At 42.8% G+C, this 19,274-nt stretch overlaps 1 protein-coding gene across 2 annotated transcripts in view; it reads left to right on the top strand.

Annotated features, from left to right (window-relative positions):
- PAK2 (p21 (RAC1) activated kinase 2) overlaps positions 1-19,274 on the top strand; it is a 91,411-nt gene that overhangs the window by 16,759 nt on the left and 55,378 nt on the right. Inside the window, exon 1 of one of the 2 annotated variants that reach the window (XM_038003120.2) lies at positions 11,683-11,793. The exons of the other annotated variant lie outside the window; for it this stretch is intronic. The gene's annotated coding sequence lies outside the window, so the exon portion shown is untranslated. Of the gene's footprint in view, positions 1-11,682; positions 11,794-19,274 lie in introns of those variants that run through there. 2 annotated transcript variants of the gene reach the window in all.

The raw sequence follows: 19,274 nt of genomic DNA, 5'->3' as shown, positions 1-19,274 counted from the left end.
TTAAACTTTAAAATGGAGGACAATACTGATTCTTTGAAGAGAAATCTGGAACTCACTGTATCCAGCAGGAGAGATTTACGAAGAGTTTCTGTTATTTTTTCCATTCTGTCATTTCCCTGCTTAGTAACTTCTAGTGTGAAAATATCAAAAACAGGTATCTCTGAGAAGTGGACTTAGGGTTATTCTTTTTTTATTTTAGACTTTATTCTGGTTTGAGGTTTTTGTGATGATCATGTACTACTTTTATTATATAAGGATAGAAAAAATTATTAGCACCAAACCTTTCAAATTTCCAGGTGCTTCCTATGCCCAGCACCTGCACCTTTCTGGCTCCACTCAGCCTAGTTTTTTTTCCCACTGCTTGCTACCTCTGCCCTGTGATCTCCTTGCTGTCTCATGAGCTACATCATACTTACTGTTCCTGTTGCCTGGAATCCCATCTTCTGGTTAGGAAGATGATCTGCTATAAATACTGAGAATACTTGCATTAGAGATTGAATAGTGAGAGTTTAGACTAATGACCTGGGGTCTCATCTTGAACATACGGTGCTTAAGGGATGAGGTTTCTGGGTCAGTTTTATCAGTTGTGATGAACAAGATAAATGGAGCGTTCGTCTTAGCTTTCTGGAATAGTGACTTTAAAAGAGAGAGAATAGTGAATGTATCTTCAGACTTGCCTGGGTCTCCACTAGTCTAAAGAAGAAAAAACCCTTTAATTCTGATGCTGTCACAGATGAAATCCTTTCATTCACTGATGTATTCATTCAAGAAATAATGGCTCATCACCTACTCTGGGCCAAACACAGTGTCCAGTGTGATGGTGATGTAATGGTCGACAAGATAGATACTCACTGGGTCCATGCTTGTGGAGTTTATGTAGTTAGAGAAGACAGATATTAAAAAAGCAAATCCAGTGTGATGAATGTTGAGATAAAAGGAAATAAACCTACGCTTGTGGCAATGGAGAGGTGTCAGAGGTTTCCTGAGAGAATGACATTTAAGCTAGTACTTGAAGTAGGTGTTTGCCAGGTGGAGGTGGTGGACAGAAAGTAGAGTCATCAGTTCATTCTGGTTTGTCCATGGCTTTCCTAGTTTTAGCACTAAAAGTCCTGTGTCCAGGGAGGTCATGTGCGAAAGCTTCAGATGGCAATTAAAGAAACAGTAAGAACAGAAAAAACTTAAAGCCCAAAGATGGAAAGACTAAAATGAAATGAGTCTAGAAAGTTAGGAGCCTGATGATGATGCACTGTTGGGCTTTACCTTAAGAACCGTGAGGAGGTTTTTTTTTTTTTTTTTGAGACGGAGTCTCGCTCTGTCGCCCAGGCTGGAGTGCAGTGGCGCGATCTCGGCTCACTGCAAGCTCCGCCTCCCGGGTTCACGCCATTCTCCTGCCTCAGCCTCCTGAGTAGCTGGGACTACAGGCGCCTGCCACCACGCCCGGCTACTTTTTTGTATTTTTTTAGAGTTGGGGTTTCACCGTGGTCTCGATCTGCTGGCCTTGTGATCCGCTGGCCTCGTCCTCCCAAAGTGCTGGGATTACAGGCATGAGCCACCGCGCCTGGCCACCGTGAGGAGGTTTTAAGTAGGAGAGTGAAGTGATAGTATTTGTTTTGTTTTGTTTTGTATTTATTGTATTGTACTGTACTGTACTGTATTTTGAGACAGTGTCTTGCTGTATTGCCCAGGGTGGAGTGCGGTGGCACGATCTCCGCTCACGGCAGCCTCCACCTCCTGGGTTCGGGTGATTCTCATGCCTCGGCCTCCTGAGTAGCTGAAACAGCAGGCACTCGTGATCATGCCTGGCTAAATTTTATATTTTTTTCAGTAGAGACACAGTTTCACCGTGTTGCCCAGACTGGTCTTGACCTCCTGACCTCAAGTGATCTGCCCGCCTCAGTGTCCCAGAGTGCTGGCATTACAGGCGTGAGTCACCACACCCATCCGAGGATGGTAGTTTATTAAAAATGGAAAAACTACACATTTTTATTCTCATATTTTTCTGTCACTGGATAGAAATGTTACTAGCAGAGTAAATAATCCAGATGCCTGTCATCAGCCTGTTTTCCAGGCATGAAGAGTAGGCATAGAAGGTAGGAGGCGTAGCTGTGAGGTCATTCCAGTGATCTTTTCCTGAACACAGCAAATACTATAAATGGTTTTTGTCACCGTGGAAGTAGTGCCATCGCGAGACTGTCTGATTATCCCAGTGATGCTTCCACTCTTCAGATTATTTCTAGAACTCTTCTTTTCGCATTGCCCTGGGAGCCTCTGGCATATTCTTTAGAGTATCTTCTTCACCAGAGGCAAACTCTTCATCCTTGCCTCTGCCTCTATTCCAGGTCAATTTCTCTTGCTCTCTGCATCCATGTTTGGCCCAACGTGGTTTCTTTTTCTTAAAAATTCCTTAAATTTTAAAAAACAGATATTGATAGACAGTAAAATTCACCCTTTAAGGTATACAGTTAAATGGGTTTTCTTTTTTTTTGAGATAGAGTCTTGCTCTGTTGCCCAGTCTGGAGGCTGGAGTGCAGTGGCGCGATCTCGGCTCACTGCAACCTCTGCCTCCCAGGTTCAAGCGATTCTTCTGCCTCAGCCTCCCAAGTAGCTGGGATTACAGAAACACACCACCATGCCCAGCTAATTTTTGTATTTTTAGTAGAGATGGGGTTTCACCATACTGGCCAGGCTGGTCTTAAACTCCTGACCTTATGATCTGCCCACCTCAGCCTCCCAAAGTGCTGGGATTACAGGCATGAGCCACTGCGCCCAGCCAGTTAAGTGGGTTTTTTAAGTGTGTTCACAAAGCTATACAGCCATCTCCACTATCTAATTACAGAATATTTACATCACCTCAGAGAGAAATACTGCACTGAATAGCGGTCACTCCTTATTTCATATCCCCCCACAAATAACCGCTAATCTATTTTTTGTCTTATGAATAGAATGATACAATACGTGGTCTTTTGTGACTGGTTTCTTTCATTTAACACAGTATTTTCAAGGTCCATCCATTTTGTGGCATCTATCAGTACTTCATTCCTTTTTACAGTCATGGTATTCCATTGTATGGGCGAAAGAGACAGGGTCTTCTATATTGTCCAGGCTTGTCTTGAACTCCTGGGCTCAAGTGATCCTCCTGCCTCAGCCTCCCAAGTAGCTGGGATGGTGCACACCTGGGTTATTTTCAGTTTTTTTGTTTGTTTGTTTTGAGATAGCGTCTTGCTCTGTTGCCCAGGCTGGAGTGCAGTGATGCGATCTCAGCTCACTGCAGGCTCCGCATCCCGGATTCAAGCAATTCTCCTGCTTCAGCCTCCTGAGTAGCTGGGATTGCAGGTGCCCACCACCACACCCAGCTAATTTCTGTATTTTTAGTAGAGACCGGGTTTCTCCATGTTGGCCAGTCTGGTCTTGAACTCCTGACCCTAGGTGATCCGCCCACCTCAGCCTCCCAAAGTGCTGGGATTACAGGTGTGAACCACTGCGCCTAGACTCTGAGCATAATTTCTTACCTCATTGTTTAAATTTCTATAGTAATAAGTAAGCATCATTCATGTGCAGCCACATTACGGCCTGAAACCATGACCGGTCTGTGAATTTGGGCAGTTTGAATGCATAAGGATGCGTTCTTATGTTATCCAAATTATCTATGCTTTGCTGGTGAAGATTCTGAAACAAAATGTGTCATTAGAAAGTGTTTACTTGTTTATAAGGGTCTGAAACTACCGAAAGTGTATGGGATATTTATGACTCTTGATTCAAAGTGTGAGTTTAAATGTTTGTTGGTGCCTCTGTGTTAAAAGCATTATGTTAAATAGTGTCAGATAGATACAGAGATGTATGGAAAGTGTTACTTGCCAGCCAGTTTAAGAAAAGTTAGGGCCGGGCACGGTGGCTCACGTCTGTAATCCCAGCACTTTGGGAGGCCAAGGCAGGTAGATCACCTGAGATCAGGAGTTCAAGACCAGCCTGACCAACATGGAGGAACCCCGTCTCTACTAAAAATACAAAATTAGCGAGGCGTGGTGGTGCATGCCTGTAATCACAGCTACTCGGTAAGGCTGAGGCAGGAGAATCGCTTGAACCCAGGAGGCGGAGGTTGCGGTGATCCGAGATCGCGCCATTGCACTCCAACCTGGGCAACAAGAGTGAAACTCTGTCTCAAAAAAAGAAAAAAAGAAGAGAATGTTAGAAGCCAGGTGACTGAATTTCAAGGAAGTGTGCAAGTACCATGCGGTTGGTTGGGACTCTGTCATTCCGGGTCCAGTCAGGAGAGAGAAGCCATACGGTAATTTGAACATGAAAAAACATAATTGACTGACTATAACAGTGTAATTGAGTAATGAGGGATTAGCCAGTAACAAAATAAATAGAGCTCTAAAGAATGTTGGAGTAGCAAAAGAAAGAAGCAGCTACTACCCCTAGGGCTGAGATGGACCCCCTCCCCCTGCCTGGGAAAGAGCGCTTCCTTTCCCCAGAGCTGAGGTCCAGACCTTACTGGAGAGAGCATGGTTGTAAATCACCGAATGGCAGAGAAGTTTCTGCCATTTAATGGTTCTTTGTTGGAAAAGTTGCTGGACATCTGCCCTTTAGGGTGCCAAGGAGAATTGTTAACTCTGATACAAAACTGCCCAAAAGGAGTATGTGGGGTGGCTCCCTGTTCCAGTAGACTCAGTGCTGCTGGCCACCTTCCCCTATTGGAGTCTGATGCTGGAGGAGCTGCCTGCCCATCAGGAGTCTTGTGACAGCTGGAACCAGGAAGCCAAACTCCTTTTCTTCTGTAATGTCTCTCCAGCGCCCTGTATCGACAGAGCTTAGCATCAGGCCCTGGCAAAGGAAAAGTGCTTAAAGGCCCCAGATCCATTTTCAGAATGGACAGAAAGGATGAGTTTGGAATGGAGAGGCACGAGATCAGTAACTGGCATGAGAATGGTATTAACTGCTGTAGGAGAGCAGAGACAGAGCAGAGGTCACATGGCAGTGAGAGAAGTATTTGAGAGAGAGCTTGTAAGATGAGTAGTTTGTTTGTTTGTTTATGTATTTGACAGAGTTTCCCTCTGTCGCCCAGGCTGGAGTACAGTGGCGCGATCTGGGCTCACTGCAAGCTCCATTTCCCAGGTTCACGCCATTCTCCTGCCTCAGCCTCCTGAGTAGCTGGGACTACAGGTGCCCGCCACCACGCCTGGCTAAGTTTTTGTATTTTTAGTAGAGATGGGGTTTCACTATGTTAGCCAGGATGGTCTCAATCCCCTGACCTCGTGATCCACCCGCCTCGGCCTCCCAAAGTGCTGGGATTACAGGCGTGAGCCACCGCGCCCGGCCGAGATGAGTAGATTTTTTAAATTGAAGATCGCTTACTGTTTTCATCGCAAAACAGTATCCGTGCATTTTAGAAGAAAATAGAATACAGACAAGTGTTGTTGTCTATATTCTGTATTCTAGAAAGAAAGGAAAGGCACTCGCATCCAATGTCTGCAAAGAGATCCAGTGTTAACTGCTTGATAAAAAAATTTTTTTTAAGACGGAGTCTCACTTACTCTGTCACCCAGGCTGGAGTGCAGTGATGCGATCCCGGTTCACTGCAAGCTCCGCCTCGTGGGTTCACACCATTCTTCTGCCTCAGCCTCCCGAGTAGCTGGGGCTACAGGCGCCTGCCACGATGCCCGGCTAATTTTGTGTGTGTGTGTGTATGTGTGTGTGTGTGTGTGTGTGTGTATATATATATACTTGACCTCACTTGAGGTCAGGAGTTTGAGACCAGCCTGGCCAACATGGTGAAGCCCCATCTCTACTAAAAATACAAAAAATTAGCCAGGCGTAGTGGCAGGCATCTGTAATCCCAGCTACTTGGAAGGCTGAGGCAGGAGAATGGCGTGAACCCGGGAGGCGGAGGTTGCAGTGAGCTGAGATTGTGCCACTGCACTCCAGCCTGGGTGACAGTGCAAGACTCTGTCTCAAAAAAAAAAAAAAAAAAATACAGATAGAAGTCAACTTTACAAGCTAATACCCAATTTCTTATTTATTTTATTTATTTATTTTTTTTGAGACAGTCTCGCTCTGTCGCCCAGGCTGGAATGCAGTAGCGCGATCTTGGCTCACTGCAAGTTCCGCCTCCCGGGTTCACGTCATTCTCCTGCCTCAGCCTCCCGAGTAGCTGGGACTGCAGGCGCCTGCCACCACGTCCGGCTAATTTTTTGGTCTTTTTTAGTAGAGACGGGGTTTGACTGTGTTAGCCAGGATGGTCTTGATCTCCTGACCTCGTGATCCGCCCGCCTCGGCCTCCCAAAGTGCTGGGATTACAGGCGTGAGCCACCGCGCCCGGCCGCTAATACCCAATTTCTAATTTAATTTAATTTAATTTAATGTAATTTAATTTAATTTAATTTTTAAAAATGGAAACAGCGTCTTGCCACGTTACCCAGGCTGGTCTCTAACTAGTGAGCTCAGGCAATCCTCCCTCCTCGACCCCCCAAATGTTGGAATTACAGCTGTGAGTCACCGCACCGAGCCCAAATTTTTCTTTTCTTTTCTTTTCTTCTCTTTTCTTTTCTTTTTTCTTTTTTTGCCTCAGCCTCCTGAGTAGCTGGGATTACAGGCGCACACTGCCACGCTCATCTAATTTTTTTGCATTTTTAGTAGAGACGGAGTTTTGCCATGTTGGCCAGGCTGGGCTCGAACTCCTGGCCTCAAGCAGTCCCCCGCCTCTGCCTCCTGAGTAACTGGGATTACAGGCGGGAGCCACCGCATCCAGCCTCCCAAATTTTCTAAAGTAGTTTTGCCAGTTTATACTCCTGCCAGCCGTATGTAAGAGTTCTCTTTGTGCCGTATTCCCGGTGACACTTGATTTGAATCAGCCTTCCTGTTTTTTTGCCAGTGCAGAAGGTGTAAAATGGTATCTGCTTGAGGCCTTAATTTACATTTCATTAATGTCTGAGGTTGGACATATTCTTATGTATGTGTTCTTTACTTGTCATCTGTGAAATGCCATCTCCCATCCCTACCCACTGTGCGAATAGATAATACAGGTATTACTCCGTTATAGTGGTAGTTAAATAAAGGGACTAAAAGGAAGAGTGATTTGGCGTTCAGTATGCAACTTGATAAGTGGCAGTAGTTTATTTGCCTAGACTGGCTAACATCGTTTATTTGAAAAACACATTTTGAGTTTTCTATGATGTATATAACATTTTGCTAGGTGCTCCTTGGGAATACAGAGAGCTATAAAATTAGTGTCTTCTTTTTTTTATTTTAGAACGAGTCTTGCTCTGTTGCCCAGCTTGGAGTGCAGTGACGTGATCTTGGCTCACTGCAACCTCCGCCTCCTGAAGTCAAGCGGTTCTACCTCAGCCTCCCGAGTAGCTGGGATTACAGGCTAGCGTCACCATACCCGCCTAGTTTTTGTACTTTTAGTAGAGACGAGGTTTCGCCATGCTGGCCAGGCTGGTCTCGAACTCTTGACCTCGTGATCCACCCGCCTGAACCTCCCCAAGTGCTGGGATTACAGGCATGAGCCACTGCGCCTGGCCTCTTTTTTAAATTTTTGTTTTTATATTTTATTTTCTCATCCTCTCTCAAAAATTAGTGTCTTCTCACAAAGAGTAGAGTTCAGTAGAGGAAATATGATACATCATAGTAGCTAATAATAGAGGCATAATACATAATAGAGCTCTATACATAATAGAGCTAATAACCAGGTGATAATCTGGTTAATGAGTGTTTGCTAACTGTGTAATACATATAATACAAAAAGTTACCATTATAGACATCATAATCTCTAAAGATGTAAGAACAGAACCACTGTCAATTTGCATTCAATTCTGTTCCGTAGTTTGATCTTCATTTAATTGTAAATTTAAATAAAGTTCATATGTCATCTACAAAGCAAAAAAGTACAAGGATTTTTTTTAGTGATCTTACTATGAGCAGGTGTGGTTCATTCTTCATAAGCTGGTGATTTTATATAATTTACAGAGTTCCAAAAGCAAATATACAAAAATGTATATTCTGAGAAATCTAGGTTTTAACTTAGTCCCATCTGTCCCAAAGTAACTATTTTTTAAAATTATGGTTCCTCCGCCAGCCCCATCCCCAACCCATGCGGTCACTATGGATGGTGATGAATGTCTTCATTTTGATTGTGATAATTATTGCACAGTATATACGTATATCAAATCATCATGTTGAATATATGCAATTTTTTTTCGATTATATACCTCAGTAAAGCTGGGAAAAAATTATGGTTCTTCCATTTAAAAAAAATAGAAATAAGTACACCCACGTGTGTGTGGATGTGTGTGTGTGTGTGTGTGTGTATTGATGTACCTTCTTCCACCCCCATCTCACTTTGGTAAATGATAGCTTCCCATATATTTTTTTCCTTCCAACTGATTTTCACTTCATATATTCTGGAGATTACTCCATGGCAATATATAGAGCGATTTTCTCATTTGTTTTTATAGCTTCAAAATACTTGAGTGTAGAATGTTCTGTAGTTAGTTGAGCCATTCCCCTATTTATGACCGTTTGAGTTGCTTCCGGTCTTTTGCTGTTACTGATAATGCTACAATAACAGCCTAGTGTATGTGTCTTTTCGTATTTTTGCAAGTATATCCTTTGGATAGGGTTTTAGAAACGGGATATATGGGTCAAAAGGTATATATATAGTCGGTACTCCTAAACAATGTGTTATACTGCTTTCCTATGACATGAAAATTGTGGATTATTAGACCTATCCTCACAGAATTTTAGGAGGAAAAAATCAATATAATGCCCTGACTATAATAGAAAAAAACAAATAAAAGGCAAACAATTTATAGTTAAATACATGTCTTTATTTGTAAATACTTGATCACAACTATACTGAAAACCATTATGCAGTGGCCAGAGACTTGTATCTGTACACAGGGGTGACCACAGTACGGTCTCATCATATGGACTCTGCCGTTGGTGACTCAACCAGCATGAGCGCAGTATGCCTAGTGACGTGATTTCCGAAACTGAATAAACTTCTTGGTAAAGTCTGAGCAAAAGTACAAGCTCCTCTTGGTTTAGATAGTGGTTGCATATCTGGAAAATTCAGTGTGTGCTAAAACTGGAAAAATATTTTCATATGTGAAATAGAATTGTGTCCTCAGTTCAGATCATTATAAGTTTTAAAATGATAAATCAACACGTGGTGGGACACGAGGAGCTGCGCACAGTGCAGACGTCGGATGCCTGTGACTGCTGCTCAGTAAATGCCGGCAGAGCTGCTTTTCATTCCTAATCATGTTTATTTTTTACTCTCTTTGTTTTGATTCCTTTTGCCAGAGATATTTTACTAGTTTTGCCCAAGACACTATTTTTAGCTTTATTGATATTCTTAGTTGTATATTAGTCTTATATTCAGTAATTTCTGCTTTTATCTTGATTATTTCCTTCCTACGTTCTTTGGATTTATTTTACTGTTTTTTGGACTTCTTAGGTTGGATGCTTCACTTGTTAATTTTTAGTTCTCCTTTATTTTATTTACTTATTTATTTAATTTGTTTTTTTTGAAACAAGGTCTCACTCTGTTGCCAAGGCTGGAGTGCAGTGGCGACCCCAGCCTCCTGGCTGAAGTAATCTCCTGCCTCAGCCTCCCGAGTAGCTGGGATTACAGATGCAAGCCTCCATGGCCAGCTCATTCTTTGTTTTTATTTATTTTTTCTTTTGAGACAGAGTCTCGGTCTGTGCCTCAGGCTGGAGTGTGGGGTGCGATCTCGGCTCACTGCAACCTCCTCATGGTTTCAAGCAATTCTCCTGCCTCAGCCTCCTGAGTAGCTGGGATTACAGGCGTATGTCATCACGCCCGGCTGATTTTTGTATTTTTAGTAGAGATGGGGTTTTACCATGTCGCCCAGGATGGTCTTGAACTCCTGACTTCAAGTGATCAGCTGCCTTGGCTTCGCAAAGTGCCGGGATTACAGGCATGAACCATCGCACCTGGCCTTTTTTTTTTTTTTTTTTTCTTCAGGGTCTTGCTATGTTACCCAGGCTGGAAGTTCTCCTTTTTTGATACAAACATTCAGAGCTAGCTGGGCACTGTAGTGCACACCTGTAATCCCAGCAATCTGGGGGCCGAGGAGGGTGGATCAGTTGAGCCCAGGAGTTTAAGACCAGCCTGGGCAACATAGGGAGACCCTTTCTCTACAGAAAATACAAAAATTAGCTGGGCATGGTGGCGCACATCTGTGGTGCCAGCCACTCGGAGGCTGAGGTGGGAGGATCATCTGAGCCCAGGAGGTTGCTGCAGTGAGCCGTGATTGCGCCACTGCACTCCTGCTTGGGTGACAATGAGTCTCAAAAAATATATAAATAAAAAATAAAAATTCAGAGCCGTAAGGGCCTCATATCCTAGCATGGTTTTTTGTTGTGCTGGTGGTGAAATATGCATAACATAAAATGTTTTATTTAACCATTTTTAGGTGTACAGTTTGGTGGCATTAAGTATATTCAGTGTTATACAGCCGTCACCACTGTCCTTTTCCAGAGCATTTTCATTATCCCCAGCAGAAATTCCGCATCCTGGCTGGGCACGGTGGCTCACGCCTGTAATCCCAACACTTTGGGAGGCTGAGGCGGGTGGATCACGAGGTCAGGAGATGGAGACCATCCTGGCTAACACGGTGAAACCCCATCTCTACTAAAAATACAAAAAAATTAGCTGGGTGTGGTGGCGGGCGCCTGTAGTCCCAGCTACTCAGGAGGCTGAGGCAGGAGAATTGCTTGAACCCGGGAGGCGGAGCTTGCAGTGAGCTGAGATCCGGCCACTGCACTCCAGCCTGGGCAACAGAGCGAGACTCCGTCTCAAAAAAAAAAAGGCCGGGCGCGGTGGCTCACGCCTGTAATCCCAGCACTTTGGGAGGTCGAGATGGGCGGATCACGAGGTCAGGAGATCGAGACCATCCTGACTAACACGGTGAAACCCCGTCTCTACTAAAAATACAAAAATTAGCCGGGCGCGGTGGCGGCGCCTGTGGTCCCAGCCACACGGGAGGCTGAGGCAGGAGAATGGTGTGAACCCGGGGGGCGGAGCTTGCAGTAAGTGGACATTGCGCCACCGCACTCCAGCCTGGGCGACAGAGCGAGACTCCGTCTCAAAAAAAAAAAAAAAAAAAAAAAGGTGAAGAAGAAATTCCGCATCCATGAAACTGTAACTACGCATGTTGCACTTTCCCCAGTCTCTAGTGACCTTTATTCTACTTTCTATGAATTTGACTACTGTAAGGTGTCTCATTTGAGTGAAATTAATACAGTATTTGTTAGGCTGGACATGGCAGCTCACACCTGTCATCCCAGCACTTTGAGAGTCCACAGTGGGAGGATAGCTTGAGCTCAGGAGTTCAAGACCAGCCTGAGCAACATCGTGAGACCTTGTCTCTGCTAAAAAGTTTAAAAGTTAGCCGGGGATGGTGGTGCACACCTGTAGTTCCAGCTACTTAGGAGGCTGAGGTGGGAGGGTCGCTGGAGCCCAGGAGATTTAGACTGCAGTGAGCTGTGATCATGCCGTTGTAATCCAGCCTGGGTGACAGTGAGACCCTATCTCAATTAAAAATATATATATACAGTATTTGTCCTTTTGTGTTTGGCTTATTTTACTTAGCATATTATTTTCAGGGTTCACTCTTATTAATAGTATGTATCACAATTTCATTCGTGAGCCAGGCATGGTGGCATGTACCTGTCGTCTCAGGACAGCTACTTGGGAGGACCAGGCGGGAGGACTGCTTGAGTTCAGGAGCTGAAGGGCTGCGGTGCTGTGCTCCGATCATGTCTGTGAGTAGCTGCTGTGCTCCAGCCTGGGCAACACAGCAAGACCTCATCTCTTAAAGAAGTTTTTATGTGTATATATACACCACATTTTGTTTATTCAATCCTGCAAGTTTTTTATATATAGTATTTTATTTTATTTTATTTTATTTTATTTTATTTTATTTTATTTTATTTATTTTAAAGATAGAGTCCTGGTCTGTCTCCTACACTGGAGTGCAGTGGCACCATCTCGGCTCACTGGGACCTCCGCCTCCCGGGTTCAAGCAATTCTCCTGCCTCGGCCTCCCAAGTAGCTGGGATTACAGGGGTGTGCCACCACACCTGGCTAATTTTTGTATTTTTAGTAGAGACGGGGTTTCTCCATGTTGGTCAGGCTGGTCTGAAACTCCTGACCTCAGATGATCCGCCCGCCTCAGCCTCCCAAAGTGCTGGGATTACAGGCGTGAGTTACTGCGTCCGGTCTCCTCTTTCATATTTTCTATCTCATTGTCTGCAGTTAGTTCATTGTTCATCAGTTCTTTCTAACACTATGTCTGCGCTGCTTTTTACTTCAAATGTTGAGTTTTAGCTTTCACTTATTTTTTCTTATTGGTGAGAAAGAACTTACCAATAAGTTTACCATACAGACTTATTGAAAGTTCTGTATGGTGTTTTCATATTTGCTCTATTCTGCTTTTATTTTCAAGCTGCTTCTATGTGTTCTGTGACACGTCATTCCATATCTGTGTTTTTCAGAGATTTTTCCTCCTCTTGCCATCACCATTTTCAAAATGCTTAAGGTTTTCCTGTTCCTTTCTGTCCAGAGGGTTTTATTCCTGATTGGTCGTTATGTGCATTATAGCCTTTTTCAGGCCTAGCCTTAGGTGGGAGGGGAGTCCTGTTAATTTTTCAACCTTAGGCAGTCTGGGTTTTACTACCTGTCCCCTGTGGCAGCCATCAAAGTGGAAGCATGAGGTCTCCGGGGTTTAGTAAAAATCCCTCGAGAATAACTAGATTAGTAAATTGCTTACTCTTTTTGAGTTCCTGGTTTCACTTTGGTTTGGAGCTCTGTGGAATCATCTCTCTTATTTTACTAGCCCATCCATGCATTTAAAAAGATTTGATATGTTATCCAGTCCTTTATTTTAGAGTTTGAAGCGACGTTTTATTTTCCTTCTTTTTTACCAGCCCCAGCTTGTGTTTTCTACATCTCTTTTCTCCCTTTTCCTCTTTTCTTTCTGGCTTTGCTGCTAGTGGGACTGATGTTATGGCCATTGTCACCACATGAAAACACCCTTTTCCTTCTGAGTTGTGAACCTTCTATTTAGAAGTGTGTGTTGTCATCTTCAGGTGATTTGGAAATGTTTTCATTCATGCTTTTGCTCTCAAAGGCATTTGAGGCTCTTGTTTTTTTGACTGGGGGAGGGAGGGACCACTGGTGTTCGGGCTCTTGCAGCTTCATGAGAGATTGTTGAATGTCTGGGTAATTAATTAGTGCTGCGTTACTGCATTCATAATGTACTGAAAAATTAAGACTCACTTGCTATTTATATGAAAAGTAAATAAAAATGTAAAGTGAAATTGTGCTTTTAAAATCATTGTGTTTTTCAATAGTATATGGTTTACACTTGGAGTACTATAGTTGATCCCAGCAGATAATACTAAGTTTAGTAATTTCCACTGTGGGCTGACCGGTTCCAGATACCACGCCGCTGTTGGTTTCTGCTGTATGTTTAGCTACCCCTAGTCTCCTTCAGCAGACAATTGAGGAGTTGTTTGTGTTTGAGCCGTGTCACAGTTAAACAATGGGCCTCTCAGAAGAGTGCAGTGTGTTTGGGGCACACTTTTTGTTTCGCCTACTTGTTTTTCACTGAAAAGTAGCAAAAAGTGAACAGATTTAGAGAGAAGCACTACTTACTGTTTGCTCTTTTTTTAATAAAACATTTTTGACTAATGGTTGAGCAGAACATAAGGTAAATCAGTATTTCACCATGAATTATTTTTATACCTAATACTGTTTTTGGCTAACATATAAGATGAACATAAAGAAGTTTACCACAGATCTCATTTGGTACTTTTCAGGCATTTGACGCTGTCAGAAGCAGCAATTCACACACAGAAAGTGCTGTTTTATGGAAAAGAGAACTGAAGGTCATGTATCAGATGTGAGGGGAAAAGTACAAACCTTTCTAAATATATTTTTCTTAATATGGGGTAGTTTATGTTGTCTAGTGCTGTTTGATTAAGAAAACAAATTCAGGCTGGGCACAGTGGCTCACGCCTGTAATCCCAACACTTTGGGAGGCCAAGGTGGGTGGATCACCTGAGGTCAGGAGTTTGAGACGAGCCTGACCAATATAGTGAAACCCCATCTCTACTCAAAAATAGCAAAATTAGCCAGATGTGGTGGTGTCTGCCTCCCAGCTACTTGGGAGGCTGAGACAGGACAATTTCTTGAATCCAGGAGGCAGAGGTTGCAGTGAGCCAAAATGACGCCACTACACTCCAGCCTGGGTGACATTGAGACTCGGTCTCAAAAAGAAAAAACAAATTCTATTAGTTGGGCGTGGTAGTGCACGCCTGTAATCCCAGCTACTTGGGAGGCTGAGGCAGGAGAACCCGGGAGGCGGAGCTTGCAGTGAGCCGAGATCGCGCCACCGCACTCCAGCCTGGGGGACAGAGCGAGACTCCGTCTCAAAAAAAAAAAAAAAAAAAAGGCAAATTCAAGAATAGTATTTCATCTGTGGATAGAGTATGGTACCATAAATCAGCAAACATTGCCTGATACATGCACAGTATTTGCCTTTGAATTGCTTGAGGTCTTAGGTAGGAAAAGCAGATAAAATAACTAAGGGTTTATAGTTGTAATTGGTCACCGAAGAATGGCCCAGTATATTAGCATATAGTAAGAAAAAAGAGCATGAGATTAAGAGTTGTTAGGAAACCTGAGTTCTAGTCTTAGTTCTGTTAGTAATTAGATTGATGTGCCTTTAGGCTAACCACTTACTTTTTGGGAAGTTGGTTTTTTTTCACATATAAAACAAGGCAAATGGACTAGATGACTTAATCCGTCACAATCTTAATACCGTCCGAATTTGTTTTCCTGTGTAACTCGAGTTTAGAGGATGTGAAGGATCTTTTTGGGCAAGAAATGACCTTAGGAAGGAAATCATTTTCACTAAGCCTTGAAAGATTTGGTTGGTTGGATAAAAGGAAAAAGAAAAGCTAAGAATGCAGAAATCGATACATAAAAATTACTTAGGCCGGGAAAGTCTTTGGTGTATTTGAGGAATATGAGGCGCAGGATTGACGTGCGTTCCGTGAGATGAGATTGACTCAGCAGTTTGGAGTTGAGTGGCCTTAATGCCAGAATTTAGTCCTCAGTCTGTAGGTTACGGGCAGCTAGTCAGGACGATGTGTAGCCAGGGAGAGCCATAGCACTTGTTACTTTTAGTCAACTTCTGCATGATAATTAAGGTATATTTAACCAATTCTGCTTCTTTCTCCCAACAAAAAACTGAACACAGAGAAACCCTCTAGGGAGCTAGTTATTAGGTGGTACAAAAGTAATTGCGGTTTTTGTCATTGCTTTCAATGGAAACTACTTACTTTTGCACCAACCTGATAGAATTTCTTCAACAACAATAGAGACTGAGAGAAATCCAGAGGTGAAGTGCTAAGTCCTCAGCTAAGCAGGTGGCAGAGGCATCAGTGTTGTATGGAAGGTTGTGCTTGTATTTACTGAGATCTAGTCACTCATGTGGTATATTAGGATTGTTGCGGCATATTCGTCATCTTGAATAATTTCATTAGGGACATCTCTGACTCGCGTTTACTGTTAAATCTGGGATTTGTTTAGGCAAGTATTGCTTAAAGGGTAAGTCATGTTAATTGGGATTTCTTTGAGACAGCTCACTTCAACATGACCGTGTATAGTCACTAAAAAGTCCTGAATATGTGCAGAAAATTAAAAAGTTACTGCACAGTATACTAACATTGAGCAGTAGGAAAACATAATTTTTTTTTTTTTTTGAGACGGAGTCTTGCTCTGTGGCCTAGGCTGGAGTGCAATGGCGCAATCTCGGCTCACTGCAGCCTCTACCTCCCGGGTTTAAGCAATTCTCCTCCCTCAGCCTTGTGAGTAGCTGGGACTCCAGGGGCGCACCACCATGCCCAGCTAATTTTTGTGTTATTAGTAGAGACGGGGTTTCACCGTGTTAGCCAGGATGGTCTCGATCTCCTGACCTTGTGATCTGCCTGCCTCAGCCTCCCAAAGTGCTGGGATTGCAGACGTGAGCCACCAAAGGATAACCAAAGTATAAGGAAAGGCTGTGTTCTGAAGGTTGCTGTGTAATGTCATTTGCTTAGAATTTAGCATTGCTTCTCGTAAGAATGAAAGTGTCTCTCTGGCTAAGCCACGAAAGCCTCCTCATCTTTCTGATACTGTAATGAAAAGCGATATGGTAAATACCATTGCACGTATTTGGATTTTTCAACACGTTAAGGATTGAGGAGGTTTTTGTACCCTAGCTTGGAAATCTAGCTGTTGCTTATTTGTTCTGTTAAAATGTGTTCTATCCAGTATAAGATGAAATAAATATGAGTCTTCTGCCACCTCCTTAAAACAGCAAAGCATTTGGGGTATGTAGGTGAAGCATAAAGATGGAGTACACTTTAAAGCAGCAGTTCTCAAAGTGTGGTCTGCAGTATCGTGGGGGAGTCTATGATGTCGAAACTTTTTTCAGAATATTCTTAACACATTATTTGCTTTCACACTGTGTTGACACATGGATTGATGGGGTAAAAGCAGAAGTGGGTCAAATTGCTCCGTTACTTTAACCCATACCAAGGCCATGGCCACGTGCTTGCGGTAAAGTACCAGCCTCACGTAATAACATACTTAATGAAACAATAAAGTTATTGATCACATATTCTATATAGCAAAATGGGAAGTACTCATAAGGTACTTCTGCATACCAAAGTAGGAATCGTTGTCTTGGAGATAACCACTTTTGTGAGAGAGCTAAACTAGCCCTCTGTTTCATGGAACACCTTTTTTTATTTGAAAGAACAACTGACCCACAAATTCTGGTGGTTCAGACTTAGGTATTTTGCAGACATTTCCTCAAAAATAGTGACAGAATGTGTTGCTTCTGATATAATTTAGGCTTTTAAGCAAAAATTAGAGTTTTAGAAAACTTGTATCCGCTATGTTGATTTTAGCAGTTTCCCAGCACTTGAAAGACTTTTCTGATGAGATGGGTGGTGATGTTAATGAATGTGATCTTATTTTTACTGCACAATGAAATGTGTCAACATTTGGAGTGTCTCCAAAACCCAGGGAACAATATTTTCCGAAAACCGACACATGACATCGTAAAACTTCTGCGCAGGTAACAGCTTCATTCAGAATTCAAGAGCATCAGTTGGCTTCGTGTAATAGAGTACAAAAGGATTCGCTGCTGTGGTTTCAGATTCCACAGCTAACCTTTTAGGAGGGTCAGGTTTAGTGTCATACCGAAGAAGAAAATCCACAATTATGTGAAAGCTATTAAGATGCTCCTGCCTTTTCGAAAAGGTGGATATCTGTGTGAGACCAGATGTTTTTCATCATCTTCAGCTAAAACAACGTAGCACAACAGATTGAATGCAGAAGCAGATCTGATCATCTGGCTGTCTTCTACCACACCAGACATGAAAAAGACTTGCCGAAATGTCAAAGAATATCAGTCTTCTCACTCAACTTACTTTGTTTTGGGAAATAGTCATTTTTCATAAAAATGTATAACATGTAATGGGTTTGTTGTTATTTTTAAATGAATTATTTAAACAACTTGGTTTTTTTGTTTGTTTGTCTTGCGTTGTATTTTTGAGACAGATTCTCACTCTGTCACCCAGGCCGGAGTGCAGTGGCGTGATCTCAACTCACCACAACTTCCACCTCCCAGGTTCAAGCGATTCGCCTGCCTCAGCCGCCCAAGTTGCTGGGATTACAGACATGCGCCACCGTGCCCAGCTAATTTTTGTATTTTTAGTAGAGACGGGGTTTCACCATGTTGGCCAGGCTGGTCTCGAACTCCTGACCTCAAGTAGTCCCCAACCTCAGCCTCCCAGAGTGTTGGGATTACAGCGCAAGCCAAGGTGCCCAGCCAATAGCTTGTTTCAATGTCTCATGCAGTAAATGTAGATAGATATAACCCTCATCAACAAAAAGTCTTTGGACTCTTCATTAATGTTTAAGAATGTAAAGGGTATTGTGGCCAAAATGTTTTGAGAACGGCTACTTTGATGGAGCTGAGTAGCTTTGATAGGCCTGTGTTGAGAGCAGATGCTGATAAGGGGAATGCCTGACCTAACTTAAAACAAGAATGTGTTGGTCCTTCCCGCTAGGTTATGAACTCTTGGAGAAGACACAGGGTGTCTTTCATTTTCTCTCATGTCTAGCGTAGAGTCTTATAAGTAGTAATGATGATAACAATTGCAAAGGCTTTTTATCTTTGTTAGTTCATTTAATGTTGATTCTGTGAGTAGATAATAATTTGAGATATAATTTGCGCAGCCTAAAATTTACCATCTGAAAGTGTACAATTGAGTGGTTTTAGTATATTCACGAGGCCGTGCGACCCTCTCTGCTGTCTTCATACCGAACCTTTGCATCCCCCAGAGAAACTTCATACCCATTAGAGCCGCATCTCATTTCCCTCGCTCTGTAGCAACCGCTCGCTAATCAGCCGTGTTCATGAACTAAATTCCTTTCCATCTCTGTGATACCCCTGTTCTGGACATTTCATGTGAAGTAGAATCCTACAATATTTGGCCTTTTATGGCTTTTTCCACTTAGTGTTCAGGGGCCATCCGTCTTGCAGCATGTATCAGTACTTCTTTTTGTGGCCAAACAATATTCCGTCTTAAGGACACACCACATTTTGTGTATCCGTTCATCAGTTGATGGCTATTTAGGTCTATCTTTTGGCTGTTATGAACGCTTCTATGAACTTAATATAAAGTTTTTGCGTGAACATACGTTTTCAGTTCTCTTGGCTGTATACCTGGGAGTGGAATTGCTGGGTCACGTGGTAGCTCTGTATTTAATTTTTGAGGAACTTACTAACTCCCTTTTTAATAGGGTTTTTATTAGGGGATGATTTTAGATGTACAGACAAATTGCGAAGATAGTGCATTTCCTGTATACCCGTCACCCGGCTTCCTCTAATGTTAACATCTTACATAACCGTGATACGCATGTCAAAACAAAGAAGCCAGCATCGGTGCCTTACTGTTAACTAAATTCTAGGGTTTATTTGGATTCTACTAGTTGTTTCACCAGTGCCCCTTTTCTGTTCCAGGATCCAATCCAGGGTGTCATGTTGCATTTGTGGTTCTGTCTCCTCTGATCTGACAGTTTCTCAGTGTTGTTTTTCATGTCCTTGACGGTTTGGAGGAATGTAGTGGTCAGTTTTGTAGCATATCCCTCAGTTGGGGTTTGTCTGGTGTTTTCTCATGAT

This window comes from Chlorocebus sabaeus, chromosome 15 (assembly GCF_047675955.1).
Source record: "Chlorocebus sabaeus isolate Y175 chromosome 15, mChlSab1.0.hap1, whole genome shotgun sequence".
Classification (NCBI taxonomy): Eukaryota; Metazoa; Chordata; class Mammalia; order Primates; family Cercopithecidae; genus Chlorocebus; species Chlorocebus sabaeus.
The sequence above is the reverse complement of the archived record's forward strand: the minus strand, read 5'-3'. Positions and strand labels throughout refer to the sequence as shown.